General features: G+C 36.5%; 1 long non-coding RNA gene across 1 annotated transcript; it reads left to right on the top strand.

Annotated features, from left to right (window-relative positions):
• Positions 1-5941: 5941 nt before the first annotated feature.
• On the top strand, positions 5942-10413 carry LOC121770385. Its single transcript, XR_006043756.1, has 3 exons — positions 5942-6105; positions 9524-10053; positions 10198-10413. It is a non-coding gene; the product is annotated as an uncharacterized LOC121770385 (long non-coding RNA).
• Positions 10414-15689: the final 5276 nt, after the last annotated feature.

Genomic DNA, 15689 nt, shown 5'->3' with positions numbered 1-15689 from the left:
TATAAAATTGTATTTTAAATTATGTCTTTTTTATTTATTATGCCACGAATTTAATTATGTATTTTTTTAGGATTTTAAGTTGTAATTTTTATTTTATTTAATGAAGTGTGTTTTTATTAATTGAATTTGTTGGAAATAAAAATAAAGAATGAAATTGAATGAATAGTTAAGGGATGAGTTGGTTAAGAGGCGGATAAAAGATGGAGGGTTGCAGGTTCTGTCTCTTAGTTAAGAGATGGAGTGAAAAGTACAGTGGGACCCATGAATAGTTAAGAGATGAGACGGTTAAGAGGCGGATAAGAGACAGCGTTGCGGATGACCTAATACAATAAAATTTGAGTGTTTAATGCTCTGATACAGTGTATAATTTTATTGTATGTTGAATTGACACTACTAAAAAAATGAGTTGTTCTCACACTTACAATATGATACTTCATAAAAGATGTCAATATATATATCCAATCATCACACCAACATTTTATGACATTTATAATATCCATTATTGCTGCATTTTAAATAAATGTCAAAAGAGGATTTACTTAATGACATTTCCATTGCGTGTCTTACGATTATAATGTTAAATATTAAGCCTAAATTAAGATATAAATTAATATAGAAAATGAAAATTGATATATTGACTAATAATATCCCGTATCCATTCTTTGTATGATTCTCAATTTCACTTTAGTCATTTTTTCCCAATTGAAAGAATGGGCACAAATTAAAAAAAACATGGAACTCCTCCCTTCCATCAGTTTCGGCCCCTCCCCCAAATCACCCCTTACTTCCACAATTCACCACAAACCCTAGATTGGAGGCTTCTCCAATTCTGAGCCGTCGTCACCGGCGAATCAACGCCAACCGCCCATCGATCTCTTGCCCTCTCCGCTTCAACACAGGAAGGCAGCGGCGCTCCTCTTCCTTTCGCGGCGGAGTCGTGGATGGGGCTGAGGCGTCACTTCGGAGGTCGTGACCTCGCCGCCTCTTCCTCTACTGCCGGTGCATCAGCCGCTTCGGGGATAGCTTACGGCGCTTGGTCGAAGTCGACCCCTGTCATTCCCCTTCGGTTAGACTCGGTACTGCCCAAGCCCGCCATCGTCATGGCTCGCCGTCGCCTTCGTCGGGCAGAAGCTAAGTCTCTATCATTTCTCTCTCGTCTTATTTATTCAAGCACAGGGAGGTAAATTTTTGGAGGATTTAAGTGAGTCTTGGTTGATTGTTTTGCTGAGTAGTTTAATTTGGTGATGTTGTGATGTTATGCTCTGATTGTATATGTGACTTGAAGCTTAAGTTTCGTTCATTCACACATTTGGGTATAAGGAAGATTAGCTACATTGTCTTGGGGAAAGGTCTGAATTTGCCTAATGTTCCATTTGAAATTAGAGGCAACATGCTTGGTGATGTTGCTATCTGTGATGTTCTACTGTTAGCATCGGCTCTTAGCTATCTAGTGCCTTATGCTATATGATGCTAGTGTGATTTTGAGGATTTACCTCTTGTGACTGATGAGTGAGGCTGCTCATTACTCCTGCTCGATCCTTCGCTCCCCAACCTTTGTCTTGTTGAAAGTATTTGTGTGGTGTGTGGGGGTGGAACCGAGAGGTTCAGCATGTGTATATATACACATTTCTTGTAACTGAAAGCTGCAAAATTGAGTGTTGGCTGGAAAAAAGACTCCACAGGCTGTACAGCTGGCTGCGTTACTCTGCAGCTCTGCAGAGCATGTACTCTGAGTTTCTTTGGCTTCTTTCCCAACTGATTTTGGGGCTTATGGTGGTGTAATAATTTTCTCCAATTTACGATTTAATGTTATAATTTTCTAATTCTTTCTTCTTGTAGATGTTGAATAATGAAAGAAAAACCATTGAAGATAGCATTGAAAATGATGTAACTAAAGTTGTTCCCCATGAGGATGACAAAGGGGATGAAAAAAAGAAAAGATTTAGCCAAAGTTCTTCCCTTTGATACTTGGAATTTTGATCAAGAAAAGGCTGAGAAAGCTTTAGCTTTTATGCTAATTGTTGATGAGTTGCCTTTTGAGTTTGTTGAAGGAAAGTGTTTTCAACACTTTGTTTCTATGATATGTCCTCATTTTAAGATTCCATCTAGAAATGAACTTGACAAGATAGACATTTGAAACTAAGATATTGAAGAGTGGACGCTTGTTATTAGATAGTATGAAATTTTATTTTGGTTGAAATTGATGGCATTGCCTAGATATGTTTATTTTGTTGGTTGATAGACGTTAATCATGTTAGTATAGTTTTCTGACTTTTTTTTATTTTGATTTTTCGGTTTTTTCATACAATTTCGGTTTTTGGTTGAAATTCATACAATTTCGGTTTAATTCGGTTTTCGGTTTCGATTCGGATTCAGTTTTATACTAAATTCGATTTTTCGGGTTCGGTTCGGTTTGGGCGAAAAACCGAACCGAAACCCGAATGCACACCCCTAAACATGTTTGACTATCACCGATTTAATTCGTTTCAGTTACTGTCGCTGTTAATGATTAAGCAGCCGGATCCATATAATCAGCAATAGATTACAGAAATTGATTAAAAAAAAGAAGTTTGTGATTAGTGTGCTCCCTTTTATAGCTTGTCTAATTCAAAAGTCAAAAACATTATTCAAAATGAAATTTGAGGTTTAAGATTTCAACTTTTCTCTTAAATTAAACATTTTAAATTCTATCCAAGTTTGTAGTAGTATGTTTTATTTTTGCACGCACTTTACTTATTTTGATTATATTTTTCACGATTTGGAATTTTTAGTCCAATTAGTTGGCGGCCACTGTACATGTACCTCTGATGAAGGATTTTTTGAGTCCTAAATTTGGTTCTAGATTCTTTCAAAACATTAGATTGAAAAACACTTCAACGAACGTCAAATTTAGCAATGCATTCTAAATTCGGAACGCCATTAGAATCAAAGTTTCCAAAATCAGACATTAATCGAAGTAACGGACTATCAATTCATGATTTAATCTATGAATCGATGTAACTAGTATAGTATGAAGTATATTATGAACCAATGGAACTACTAACCAAACTAAAATGGAGTAGGCTGGACGCATGGTCTTTCACAGACAGCGTGCTCGTGCCGAACGATGAGCTTGTCGTGTGCCGTCTCGACGACACGAGCTACTCTTAGCTAAGAACACCAGTTGTGGAAGCTCTAAGGGTATTTCTGTTCAAAAAAATAAAAAAATAGTTCAAATGATATATTAAGTCGAAGTTGACGGATCTCAAAAGTATTTTCATATATTACAAACCTAAAAGGATAGTTTAACAAAGTTCGCGAATTAAAAAATATATATTTTTTTAATTTATATACTTATCAAACGTCAAGTAGCGATCTCATAATAAAACATAGCGAAAAACATATAATTTTTTTTTATTCAATACTGCTATTTACTAGTACTATTATTTTATCTTATAGTAGTATAACAAATCTAAGGTTATCTTTAGAGCATCCACATCGGTTGAGCGCAACCGTCCGTCCTTCCGTGTCAGCGGCGCGGCAACCGCTGCTCGCCGCTGGCACGGCGCTGCTCGATACATCGAGCACGTCCGTGCCAGCGAGCAGCCCACGTGTCAGCCGTCCATTGGCCAACGGCAATGTCGTTGGCAATTTGATTTTTTTAAAAAAAAATCGGATTTTAATTAAAAAATCCGATTAAAAATAAAAAAATATTTTCCCACTTCCCAAAAAATTATATCTGTTTTCTACCCACTTTTAATTTATTTTTTAATTTTTTTTCTCCAAAAATACACATTTTCATCTATAAATACCCCCACCCCACTTCCACACCAAAAATACCGGCCTTAACCGATCGACGACCAAGATGCCCCCCGAAGGGCAATACGGGTGGACACCCGAACCACCCGTACCTAGAGCGGGAGGGAGCGGCCCCTCTCAAACTCTTCATCTTCCTACTCGTGGTGTCCGCACCCCTTACACTCCGGGGGAGATGGAGCAATTATTCAAAGCGTACTTGTCAATCTCCGAAGATCCGGAGGTTGACACGAACCAATCCGGTGACCATTATTGGTGGCGCATCTGTTGCCGGTACAATCAAAACCGGCCGGCTGGAACAATCGAGCGCAACGAGAGTATGGTGCGCAATGCCATATACAGAGTCAATGAAGAAATCCAAAAGTTCCAGGGGCATTACCTCCAGGAAGAGCGGTCGGCGGGGAGCGACCGAAGCGAGCTTGACATCATCAGTTCCGCCTTGGCGACCTACCAATCCATGAACTACAAGCCGTTCAAGTAACTCAACATTTGGCAGGAGACGCGAGCGCATCCGAATTATAGGGAAGGCATATCATCCTCCTCTAGCTCCTCCTCCAAACGGTCGAGGTCGGTATCCCTATCCGACGCCGACTCCGAGAATGTGGCTAGCCAACTTGCCGGAGATAACTTGGGTAGCCCCGACGCCGGCCCGAGCAGTTCCCAACGCCGGCCGCAAGGAAGGAAGAAGGCGGCGGCCAACCGCAGTCGAGCCGCGACTCCATCTGCCCCCGCTCCAGAACCCGCTCCCTATGTGCCACCTCAACATTTTGGCTCAACTCAATTTGGCCGATAGGTCAACTATGACCCCCGAGCAACTTCGATCGCATGTAGCGATGATACGGGGTATCCAAAGAACATTAGGGGTAGAGCCGGATGAATAGTCATCCACGGGGGTAATTTTTAATTTTTAGGTGTTTAATTATGTAATTTTTAATTTTTAGTATTTTAATTATGTAACTTTTAATTTTTAGTATTTTAATTATGTAATTTTTAATTTTTTTTGTAATTTGTAATATTATTACGGGTATTTTTAATGCATTCTAATTTTGTGGAAATGTTTTTATTTAAATTGAATAATAGAATGGTGGACACTTGAACTTGTCCATGCGGAAGAGCACCGATGTGAGTGTTGTGCTCTTGCCTATGAGCAGAGAGTAAAAGTGGGACTGAATCCACATCCGTGCTCGTTGGCAAGAGCACGGATGAGGATGCTCTTGAACAACAAAAATGAGAAATTTCGGAATATGGGTTTAAATTCGCTGATCTTTCGAGATAAGGGATTCGATTCGCTTACCTTTCGAAATATGGGTCCAAGACATGCGAATTTTTCGGAATAAGGGTTTTACACCTTTTTATATTTATTCTCTTCATTTTTCTTATTATTTCCCTTCCAATAATTATAGATTTACTAAACTATCCTTTAACCCATCTCTCAAAAATTTCATTTTACCTCTCCGTGTTACTAGATTTTCTGGAAACTAGCCCGGATTAATCAAGTTCACTGGTCTAAATGAAGAAAGGAATAGATTGTTCAAATTCCAAATGGTACTGCTTAATGTGAACAAGTTGTATTTTATATTCCATCACAACCCTTTCTTTTCTCAATCAACTTAAAAATCAGTTTACAATGTTACATAGTATTGACAATTGATGAAATACCATATGACTCTAATGTTGTTAATGTTAATGCAGCTTAACGTCAGTATATTTTATATGACCATTTACTGGATATTGATAGGAATTCATGCTTCTTAATTATGCGTAGTGAATCATCACTCTCTCGTGAGAATTTGAGAGAGAAGATTGACTTTTAAGAGTGGAGCGCAAATAGTTTGGAGGGAGGTAAAATGAAATTTTTGAGAGATGGTTAAAGGATAGTTTAGTAAATCTATAATTATTGAAAGGGAAATAATAAGAAAAATGAAGAGAATAAATATAAAAAGGTGTAAAACCTTTATTCCGAAAAATTCGCATGTCTCGGACCCATATGTCGAAAGGTAAGCGAATTGAATCCCGTATCTCGAAAGGTCAGCGAATTTAAACCCATATTCCGAAATTTCTCAAAAAGAATTGGTGAGATTACCAAAAAGTCGACTAAATTCAAATTAATTTCTTAATTTTAGGGGAAGTTTGACTATATCAAATCATGAACCCAAGAAATTCTCTGTAAAGCATCTGAAATTAGCTTGGCCCAACACCAATCCCATTTCTCGATCGTCCATCTCCTCTTCAATCTTCCGGCCTAGCTACGGCGCTCTGTTCATGGTGTTTCCTGGCACCTGTTTTTTTCACCGGGGAATCTTCAACCAGGTAAAATTTTCTTTTTTTTTTGTGCGGGCGTGGTTGTAAAATTAGGGTGTTTTGTGATTTTTATATACGCAATGCGTAGATATGCAATCTCGATTGATTACTAAAATTTGTTGCTTAATATGTACATGTATACCTCTTGAACGGATTTTTCTGCGAGATCACGACTAAGATTTTTATCTCTGTGAAGTGGGGAATCTGAGCTTTTATTGTTGATTAACACATTTCTTTGCTAACTCATTATTTATTATGCTTACCGCCTGGCTTTATGTATTCATTTTTTAATCATTTGATAATAATGAAAGTAGGATGATGATGATTAAAGTCTCAGGAAAATGACAATTTACACGATATACTATCAAATAAGAGAAACGTAGGTAAGAAAGTGCTGTTGTAACATGTGTCTTAGCTAAACTGGAAATAAATTGCTCGAAATAGATCATTACAGAGATCTAATAACTTCATATCTGTGAAAGGGTAGGGCCCGATGCAAGCTCTGATGATTTCATGATTTTGATTATTGGAAAACACTGTAGAATGCATGCAAGTTATGATCATCCAAGGAGACGTCGTTAGATTGTGTTCCAGCCCGAGCAGTAATGCTAAAATGGTAAAAACAGCTAGTAGTCCATCACGGTTTAATGACTGGGACTTCTCTATATATTCTTGCTTTCAAAGCTCATTTAGCTGTCTTCAGTCTTTAATTTATTCTTAATAATACATGACTTCAACTCCTCTAGCAATTCCCTCATAGAAACTGTGATGAATCTTGTGAAGGTGATGCGTCGGTGGTGTTTAGAACAAGCATCGATGTTGAATAGTATAAGTTTATCTATCCTTGTTAGACAAAATATACAGTAAAGTTTTGTTTCTTCATCAATCTAATAACAGAAATCATCTAGAGATCAATGATTAATTCATGTATGGAGGAGCGTTTTTGATGCAGATTTGATTAATCCTGATAGTCTAAAACAGAAAACTCCTATATGAAGAATTGGAGATTTTAATCACTGTCAGCTATTTTCCCCTAAGCAGTGGTGTGGCTATTCAAAGATTTCCACAGAGGACTAGAAGTCTCTTTGTATCAATAACTTCTAAATTATGATACATGTGTGAGGTGATGCGACAGGGTGCGGGCCCCACTAATCGGTCGCACTAACAGTTCCAAAAAGCACTTAATCTGCACTAGAAATAGAAATCTGTATGGAAGTCACTGGGATTAATTAAGAAGACAATTACCTTAGAGATAAAAAGAAAAGCCACAGGTGGAATTCAAAACATGACTCAATTTCTACTAGATTCTTTCCTATTCTGGAAATGTTCTGGGAGAATGTGAGTCGAATTGAGGAAGGATTTGAAACTTTTGAGTCGAAGAGCAAGGAAGAATTTGAGTAGAAGAAGAATGCTGAATATGAGCCGTAATCAGAATTGTGGAACATTCATTGGTTTTAAAGGAACGTTAGAGATTATTTTTGGAGATTTGAACTTTGAAGGGATTCTGTCAGATTTCAACGTTCTCGGTATTTTAGTTATTTTAGGGAAAAAAAGATTTAATGACATTTGAAGGTTTGAATGCTTAAAGATTTGAAAGGTCACAACCGTCCCAGAATAGCCCAGCAGCCCCTGGCTCGCTCTGGCTACCTTGGGGCGGTTCCAGCCTAGCCACGTGCACCCTGCGCCCCAGGCGCGTTTTTGACAACATCGTGTGTGATGCTTGCAGTATGGGCATTCACACATGCAAGTTGCAACACATACTTTTGGTGTTGTTAATACTCCCTCCGTCCTTCAAAGTGTAGCACAATTGCTATGTTTGGCTGCTTTGGCATTCACACATGCAACTCAAGTGTGCTATATCTGTGAGGGATGAAGGGAGTATCATTTATGAAAAAACTAGAATCAGTGAATCAAGTGGCTAACATTAAGTCAATATCACTTTGGAAGAAACTAAGCATCCTCTTGAATTTTGGCAACCAAAAGAAGCAATAGGATATCTTGCACTGAGTTAATTCTCTTCAGCTGTACTAACAACCTGTCTGAAAAATAATAAGGCAGGTGATATATGGAGTTCTATAGGGTTCATTTACAATAATTAAATGCAAACCCAGTCCGGTTTTACCTTTTAATTTTCTATTTTTTTCAGAAATCTTGATTTTAGCCCCCTTTCGCTGAAAATTCCGACTCTTGCTCCCCTCAAGTCAAGCTATATTTCTAGCATTACCGCTGATACGGACCACCAATCGAACTAACTATTGGAGTTATTCCAGTCCACCATGAATAGGTTACAAGCCATCATTGAGAAAGTTGCAAGAAAGAGTGAGAAGGAAGCTCTACATAGATTAAGATGGCAAGAATGATATAATCATCTTAAGTAAAAGCTGATCGGGTAAAAGCTGTTGTTTAAAATATGAGGCTGGTGCTACCATAAGTTTAAGTGTATTTTCAAGCCATATCTACTGCAACCTTTCAGTGGTTTATTTCTTTCTCTCTCTCTCAATAATATATCTTGCCAACTGAATATGTCTGCTGCGTTGGTAAAAGTGTTCCATAAAGATCTCTTAGCCAATGACCACCTTCGTTGTTACCCTATTTTCTAACCGTAAACTTTTCCTTCTGGTGGATAAAGTACTGGTTCATATATATTTATTTTATAGCTATTGCAGTTTTGCATGTGAAGTGTACATGTGGTCTGCTTTGCTGTTTCTTATAGGCTCAAACATACTTTCTTAAAAGATAAGGATATGGAAAAATTCTCTCTTTCAAGTGCCTACCCCCCTTAAGTTGGTCAGATGAATTGTAAATATTGTGTATGAGTTTATACCTTAGTAGAATCTATAATTCTTTCTTCATCTTTCAAGGAGAAAAATTCTGATCTACATTTTGTTGTTGAAGACACCTCTGGCTCAAATTTAAAAGATTTCCAAAGTTATACTCCCCATGGCACTAACTTTGGATATTAATTTTAACATGCATCCATACTCTTATTCTCTCGGAAACTTTACATACTTATATGTTCCTATTTGAGAGGATCTCCACGTCTCCATTATACCTAGATATTGTTCCTCTAATTGGAGCAGTTTTTACGTTTCTGTCATCTCAAGTCTCCATTACACCTATATATTGTTCCTCTAATTGGAACAGTTTTTACGTATCTGTGCTTCTTATCCCTTTACCTGTGGTGATTGCTTACAGAAAAATAAACCCAGTTTATTTCTTCATTGTTTAATTAAAATTTTATTGAAAATCAATATGGATGAAGTAAATTGTGCAATCAAGAGTCAACCTGGTGCAAATTCCTGCACTGAAAGATACTGTCTTGAAAAGGCTTGGGTTATAGAGAATGCTGTTTTTGGTTTGGAAATTACTTGATGTTCTTTTGAAACACATGTCTTACTAATCTGTATTTTACTTGTGGTTATTCCAGGATGGATGGTTCTCTGTTGTTGCATCATGATGAAAAAGAAGCTGCCAGAAGTCCTGATGACATTTCGGTGCGTCGTTTGAAGAATAGAGAGAGGCAACGTAGATATAGAGCTCGTAAGCGTCAAGAAGCTGATCTAAGAAAGGCGTCAAGTATTGATCAATCAACACCTGTGCATTATCAGCCGCTGCATACTGAGTTTCTCTCTGTACCGCTGGAAGTTGATATTTCTGTAAGCGGAATTGCCCCAGATTACTTGACCCGTATTCATTGTCAGAGAGATTGGAAGAAAGATGCCAGGACAGCCCATATGCACAAGAACTCAGAAACATGTCCTTTGAATAACGGTGGCACTGTAATTTCAAGCGAAAGTTCAGCAATCTTTGTGGATGGTGGCGGCCATCAAGAAAATCCACTATTAAATCCTTCAAATACTCCAATTTCAGCAAATGGATTATCATCCAGCCGAAGGCATTGGAAAGCAGAGGCAAGAAACAAGAGAATTTCTGAGTAAAGAAGACCAAATGAGTGGGGTATGTCTTGCATATCATATCTTGTTGGTTACAGCAAACTCATATATTTCCAGAAATCAATCAGGCTTGTTGCTGATAAAGTTAGTTTTCGATGAAGGTTAATGTCTAGCATTATGATTAACTTTCAGTTTTTTGGGTTTGCAGGACTGCATTTTTTTGTTCAATACAGAGGAAATACTTGTAAAAGCATCCAGTATCCAAAGCACTTGGATTAGAGAGGATTACTGGTGAGTGATGTACAAAACATTTGATACTACCTTTGTAGGGTGGAGAGTTGTAGCAGAGTTAGGTTAGTGGTTTTGTTCCATCTATTCACATTGCTTTAGTTGATATAAAACCTGCATCATTCGAGTATGTTAATTATCAAGTTCCTATAACTAACAAATTTATCCATAGCTTGCCATTGGAATGCGCCTTTCATTTTTAAATTTCTTTTGCATAAGAAAACAAATTTAAATGAACTAAAAACAAACTAATGATGAATGAACCATAACACGGAATTTTGGAGTGCGCCTTTTATGTGCAATATGTTTGATCCTCACAAGATAAATGAACTCTTAATATGGAATTTTTTAAATGAACTAAAAACTAAGGATGAACTCCGTCTTCCTAACAATGACCTCTATGTTGTCGTTATGCATTCTGCATTTAAAACTACTTTTACGCTATAACATAACCCAAAATTGGATTTGACAATAAAATGAGATTTTCAACTACTAGCTTTTTCATTTATTTTATTTCATAAAATCAGATAATAATTTTTAAAAAATTGTGCCGAGTCAAAAATGAAACGTTAAATCATAAACATATGAAGATTAGTTATAATTAAGGGGAGAAGATGCAATGAAGTTTGGTAATAATTATTACTCATATACTCAGAGAATGAGTAATAATCGGGAGTAAAAGATACAATGAAATTTGAATAAACACAAGTGATATTATGGGAGAATCAAGAATGAGTTGGTTTAATTTGAATAAACACTAGTGATATTATGGGAGAATCAAGAATGAGTTGGTTTATAATGTCGACCTAACTACAAAAATGTCCATGAATTATGAATTTATCTCGCCCATAGTTCCTGGACTTTAAAAATATCTTCTGTAGTCCTTGGACTAAGAGCATACATATCGGCGAGCTGCAGCTCGTCCGTCCATCCGTGCCAGCGGTGCGGCACCGCTGTCCGCCGCTGCGCTCTTGCCGCTGGCACGGCGCTGCTCGATGCATCGAGCACGTCCGTGCCAGCGAGCAGCGTATGTGGCAGGCGGTGATTGGTCACGGCATAGCTGTTGGCAATTTGATTTTAAAAAAAAGATTTTAATTAAAAAATCCGATTAAAAATAAAAAAAAAATATTTTCCCACTTCCCAAAAAATTATATCCGTTTTCTACCCACTTTTAATTTATTTTTCAATTTTTTCCCCCAAAAATACACATTTTCATCTATAAATACCTCCACTTTCACACCCAAAAATTCACACCACACTACACAATTCTCATCTACATCATCTCATTTCCATTCTCAATTCTCAATCTTTCTTCCACTCCTACAACATAACAATGTCAGGCCACGGCGATCACCCCACGGCTCCCACGGTTGGAACCCCGAGTGGTTCGGTTCACAACTGTTTCCTAGTCCGGAATCGGAATATTCGGCCCCTCCTCAAACCCAAGGTTTGGAAGTTCCGGGTGGCTACCGGCCTTACCCGATCGACGACCAAGATGCCCCCGAAGGGCAATACGGGTGGACACCCGAGCCTAGAGCGAGGTCGAGCGGCCCCTCCCAAACTCCGACTCCTCCTACTCGCGGTTTCCTCACACCGTACACTCCGGTGGAGATGGAGCAGTTGTTCAAAGCGTTCTTGTCAATCTCCGAAGATCCGGATGTTGGCACGAACCAATCCGGCGATCATTATTGGTGGCGCATCTGTCGCCGGTACAATGAAAACCGGTCGGCTGGAACAATCGAGCGCAACGAGAGTATGGTGCACTACGCCATATACAGAGCCAACGAATAAATCCAAAAGTTCCAGGGGTATTACCTTCAGGAAGAGCGGTCGGCGGGGAGCGGCCAGAGCGAGGTCGACATCATCAGTTCCGCCTTGTCGACCTACCAATCCATGAACTACAAGCCGTTCAAGTACCTCAACATTTGGCAGGAGACGCGGTCGCATCCGAAGTATAGGGGAGGCATAACATCCTCCTCTAGCGGCTCCTCCAAACGGTCAAGGTCGGTATCCCTATCCGACGCCGGCTCCGAAGACGTGGCTAGCCAACTTGCCAGAGCTAACTTGAGTAGTCCCGACGCCGGCCCAAGCGGTTCTCAACCGCCGTCGCGCCGCGACTCCATCCGCCCCCGATCCCGAACCCGCTCCCGCTCTCGCTCCCTATGTGCCACCTCAACCCCCCCACCAACTTGTTGTGGGGGGTTTGACCCAACTCAATTTGGCCGATAGGTCAAATATGACCCCCGAGCAACTTCGATCGCATGTGGAGATGATACGGGGTCTCCAAAGAACGTTGGGGGTATTGCCGGATGATGACTAGTCTTCCCCGGATGTAATTTTTACGCTTAAATTGTGTAATTTTTATTTTTTAGTAGTTTAATTATGTAATTTTCATTTTTTAGGATTTTAATTATGTAATTTTTATTTTTTAGGAATTTAATTATGTAATTTTTAGTTTTATTGTAATTTGTAATATTATTCCGGGTATTTTTAATGAATTTTAATTTTTGTGGAAATGTTTTTATTTAAATTGAATAATAGAATGGTGGGACCCTTGTGCTCGTCCTTGCAGAAGAGCACAGATGTGAGTGTTGTGCTCTTGCCTAAGAGCAGGCAGAAAAAGTGGGGCCGGATCCACATCCGTGCTCGCTGGCAAGAGCACGGATGTGGATGCTCTAAGGGTTTATTTCGAAATTGGTCATTTTGCATTGTTTTCTCCTAAAAATACCCTTTTTGGAGTTGGACAATTTGGTCTTTTCAAATTTTTATCTTTTTCAATATGATATTATTTCAATGATGTACTATGATATTATTTCAATAATGTACTAAACATGATATTATTTTAAAATTTATTTTCTTCTTCATTTCCTATCCTTCACTTTGTTTCTTTATTTCAATATCATATTTAATTTTATAAAATTAAATTTAAAATTTAGATTTTCGAATATCGGTAAATTATTTTAATTAAAATTATTAATTTATGTATTATTTCTCAACTCACAGTCAGCTCACACAAACTCTTTTATAATAGAATACATAAACTCTTTTATAATAGAATACATAGAATACATAAATTAATAATTTTAATTAAAAATAATTTATTGGTATTTAAAAATATAAATTTTAAATTTATTTTATAAATTTAAGTCTAATACTGAAATAAAGAAACAAAGTGAAGGATGACAAAGGGAAGCAGAAAATAAATTTGAAATAATATCACATTTAGTAAATCATTGAAATAATATTAGATTGAAAAAGTTAAAATTGTGAAAAGTTCAAATTGTCTGGTCCTCAAAAAGGGTATTTTCAGGAGAAAATAGTGAGTGCAAAATAACCAATTTTGGAATAAACCCTTAGTCCAAGGACTACTAGAGACATTTTTAAAGTTTAGAGATTATGAGCGAGATAAATCTATTGTCCATGGACTATTTTTATAGTTCACTCTATAATGTTTATTTTTTTCTTCATGCAATGTAACGAGTGACGAACAACGACTCTGAAAGTGAAATGTAGGGCATTTTTATTCAATCCTTGTTTTCTTTCTAAATTTGGCTCTGTGTTGAGGTCAACTTACCAAGTATTGCACATCTTTAATTATTTAATTTTTATTATTAGAAATATCAATATACATATATAAAATTGAAAATTATTAAAAATAAAATTCCGCTTAATTCTACACACCGCGTTGTTTTAATATAAGGTCATCTAGTGACCTATATATTTTCTGTATATAAGGTCAACTATTGACCTACATAGTCTTTTTATATAGGTAACTTTTGACCTACATAATTATTTTAGATAAAATTATTTCTTTTGCAACATCTTTTTATAGAACATCAACTATTACAAATAAGCAAATTTGGTCCGTAACATTTCATAATATCTTTTAAGGTCCGTCAATTATAAGTTAATATCATTTCAACTACTTTTTTACTATTTCCAATATTTTCATGACCAAAGTACCCTTAAGGCCAATGATGGCAATTCAATCTATTTATCCTCTCATTTTCATTAAAGTATGTAATTTGGGATAGTTGATGTACAAAAAAGATGTTTCCTCTAATTTTAATTTCAAAGTAAAAATATCTTAATAATATTAATATTCTATTACTATTAATTATTTACGTTTATTTTTACTTATTTGTAATATTTAAATCATTGTACTATATTTAATATTAATAGTGAAATAACTTAGATATAAATATATGTAAACATTATACATATACAATATTTGCATATAAAAGTAGTTCACTTTAACAGATGGAATATTAATTTTACAATCTTAAAGCTATATATAGAATATCTTAAATAATTCAAAGAGCTAAGTTTTATTTTATCCACTTTTATGTAGTAAGTAGTAATTGTAGTAAAAAAAATAGTTGAAATTATCAATAATCAATTTAATAAAAAAGACAATGACATTCTTAGTTGAATGTATGATTAATTTAAATCTGTGATTGTTTAATTAAATGAAAAATAAATAGTTGATATCAATTGTTTAATATCACAATGTCGCGTCTTAATATTATTATTAGGTCATTTACAACATCATGAAAATTGTTCATAGTTCTCATATATATTCCCTTGACTATTCGTGAATCATATTTTTTCTACTTTATTAAATTTTTATTTCAATATAGTATATATTATATAATATGATTAACTTAAATTTCCAGTTTAATAAAATTATGAGATTCATTAAAATAAAATATTTATCTTAATTTTATCTAAAAAATTGAGAATGTAACCATATAAAAGTATTAACTAGCACTAGAAAGTAATATCATAATATTCAAATAAGGTATGGTATATATTAATAATAATAGTATAAGATCTATTAAACTTAATCCCAAATAAATTAGAAGAAAGAAAAAAGTAGATGAATAAATAGATTGAATTGCTCTTCATGGCCTTAAGGGTATTTTAATCATGAAAATACTGGAAATAGCCAAAAAGTAGTTGAATTGATATTAACTTATAGTTAATGTTTATCTCAAAAGATATTATGAAATGTTATGAATCAAATTTACTCATTTGGGATAGTTGATGTAGTAAAAAAGATATTCCATCTATATAAGCCCAACTTTACTGAATTTGGTCTACTTAATTTCCCATTCCCAATTTTAAAACCAAACTCAAACGACAATGAGCAGTCAAAAATGCCCCATCTTGATTCTGGCCATCCTCACCAACCTCTCCGCCGCCGTAACAGCCCAAATCTACGGCTGCTCCGGCGGCAACTACACCTCCAACAGCACATACGGCGCCAATTTCATTTCCCTCGTTTATTCCCTTCCACCAAACATCACCGACAACGGTTACTACAACGCCACGGCCGGCCAAGCCCCGGACCGAGCTTACGCCACCGCGCTCTGCCGAACCGACTTCCAATTAGAGGAATGCCGCAGCTGC

Source organism: Salvia splendens, chromosome 16 (genome assembly GCF_004379255.2).
Source record: "Salvia splendens isolate huo1 chromosome 16, SspV2, whole genome shotgun sequence".
NCBI lineage: Eukaryota > Viridiplantae > Streptophyta > Magnoliopsida > Lamiales > Lamiaceae > Salvia > Salvia splendens.
The sequence above is the reverse complement of the archived record's forward strand: the minus strand, read 5'-3'. Positions and strand labels throughout refer to the sequence as shown.